General features: G+C 42.0%; 1 protein-coding gene across 1 annotated transcript in view; it reads left to right on the top strand.

The window, feature by feature from the left end:
• The window catches only part of MAPk-Ak2 (MAP kinase-activated protein kinase 2), a 30060-nt gene that overhangs the window by 13759 nt on the left and 13801 nt on the right, over positions 1–2500 (top strand). The window lies entirely within an intron of this gene.

The following is a 2500-nucleotide window of genomic DNA, read 5'->3' as shown; positions in this document are numbered from 1 at the left end:
CTCTCACTTTGCTAGCATGAGTAAGTCCACACTCACTTTGCTAGCATGAGTAAGTCCACACACTGCTAGCATGAGTAAGTCCACACACTGCTAGCATGAGTAAGTTCACACTCTCACTTTGCTAGCATGAGTAAGTCCACACTCACTTTGCTAGCATGAGTAAGTCCACACTCTCACTTTGCTAGCATGAGTAAGTCCACACTCTCACTTTGCTAGCATGAGTAAGTCCACACTCTGCTAGCATGAGTAAGTCCACACTCACTCTGCTGGCATGAGTAAGTCCACACACTGCTAGCATGAGTAAGTCCACACTCACTTTGCTAGCATGAGTAAGTCCACACTCTCACTTTGCTAGCATGAGTAAGTCCACACTCTGCTAGCATGAGTAAGTCCACACTCACTTTGCCAGCATGAGTAAGTCCACACACTTTGCTAGCATGAGTAAGTCCACACTCTCACTCTGCTAGGATGAGTAAGTCCACACTCTCACTTTGCTAGCATGAGTAAGTCCACACTCACTTTGCTAGCATGAGTAAGTCCACGCTCACTTTGCTAGCATGAGTAAGTCTGCTCTGGCTCTCTCTCTTTCATTTTTCTTTTTTTTTCTCTCTTTGTGATGTTATAGATACCTGCTTATTGTGTAGGTAACATTATAGGTACCTGCTTATGTTCACGTTGAAGGTAACTGCTTATGTTAACATTATAGGTACTTGCTTATGTTAACATTATAGGTACCTGCTTATGTTAACATTATAGGTACCTACTTATGTTAACATTATAGGTACCTGCTTATGTTAACATTATAGGTACCTACTTATGCTAACATTATAGGTACTTGCTTATGTTAACATTATAGGTACCTGCTTATGTTAACATTATAGGTACCTGCTTATAAAGTCAAGTAACATTCTAACCTGTCACAAAAGGTGGCAGTCACATATTTGTAATTACAGTATATGAAAGTCACAGGTGACCTGTGACTTACACAAGTGACCTGTGGCCCACCATAGGTGTCCCTGTAACTCACTGGTGACCCCTGTGACTCACAGGTGACCCGTGACCTTTGTATTAAAGAGATGTAGTGCTGTAGAGCGGTGTCCTGGTGTTGAAGGTGACCTGCCAGTAACCATGTATGAGAATACTGGTGCTTTAAATGCTGGTGTAAGTCACCAGGTAGTGAGAAAGTCACTACATTTCTGTATTGAGACGTTTCCTCCATCACGGGTGAAACATCACCAGAAACACTTCCCCAGAAACACACTTTCTCATCCATCCAAGAGAGTTTTATCATGTATTGACATTTTTGTAGTGTTGCAGTAGTGTTTCTGTATTGTTGCAGTGGTATTTTTGTAGTGTTGCAGTGTATTTATATAGTGTTGCAGTGGTATTTATGTAGTGTTGCAGTAGTATTTTTGTAGTGTTGCAGTAGTACTTTTGTAGTGTTGCAGTAGTGTTTATGTGTAGTTTCTGTAGGGCTAAACCTAAGCGATGTGATGGTCGGTGGTAGCACGGTTGAGCCACATGCCCAGAGAGACCCGGGTACTCGATCCTGCTCATACCCAATGGGACCCGAGTTTGGCTCTGAGCAGGGCGAGACATACTAACAACGCTTTTTTCACCTACTTTCCCTATTTAGTAAATGGGTTCCTAGGTCCTAGTTGACTGTTATGGGTGGTATACAGGAGGCCCCCCCCCACTTAACAGCACTTCACTTTACAGCACTTAACAGCGCTTCACTTTACAGCACTTAACAGCGCTTCACTTTACAGCGGTTTTCAGTTCTAGCCATTCTTCATTTATTGAGACTTCCTACAATATATTCACCCCACACTATATGCTGAGGACAAAAATATTTTAAGATAAGTAATGTGTGTGCTGTATATGCATTGTTTTTAGGCCTAGCTCTATTGCTCACTTAATGTTTGATAGTGTAAACATGTTATTAGGCTTTTATATGCATTTGAAAGTAAAAAAAAGCTACGATTCACTTTACAGTGATTTTCCCTTTACGGCAGTAGCCTGGAACCTAACCTGCTGGCTAAGCTGGGCCCTATAGCAGCCTGGAATGTAACTTGTTGTATAAGTGGGGCTCTACAGTAACCAGGAACCTAGCCTGCTGTATAAGTGGGGCTCTCCTGTACTGTAGATAGAGCTGGCTTTTGTAAAGAGTGAAATAGGATAACACACCAGCCGTATCCCACCGAGGCGGGGTGGCCCAAAAGGAAATACAAAAGTTTCTCCTTTTACATTTAGTAATATATACAGGAGAAGGGGTTACTAGCCCCTTGTTCCCGGCATTTTAGTCGCCTCTTACAACACGCATGGTCTACAGAGGAAGAATTCTGTTCCACTTCCCCATGGAGGTAAGAGGAAATAAACAAGAACAAGAACTAGAAAGAAAATATAAGAAAACCCAGAGGGGTGTGTATATATATATATATGCTTGTACATGTATGTGTATTGTGACCTAAGTATAAGTAGAAGTAGCAAGACGTACCTG

Source organism: Cherax quadricarinatus, unplaced genomic scaffold, assembly GCF_038502225.1.
Source record: "Cherax quadricarinatus isolate ZL_2023a unplaced genomic scaffold, ASM3850222v1 Contig75, whole genome shotgun sequence".
NCBI classification, from domain to species: domain Eukaryota; kingdom Metazoa; phylum Arthropoda; class Malacostraca; order Decapoda; family Parastacidae; genus Cherax; species Cherax quadricarinatus.
Note: the sequence above shows the minus strand (reverse complement) of the source record. Positions and strands in the feature narration are given on the sequence as shown.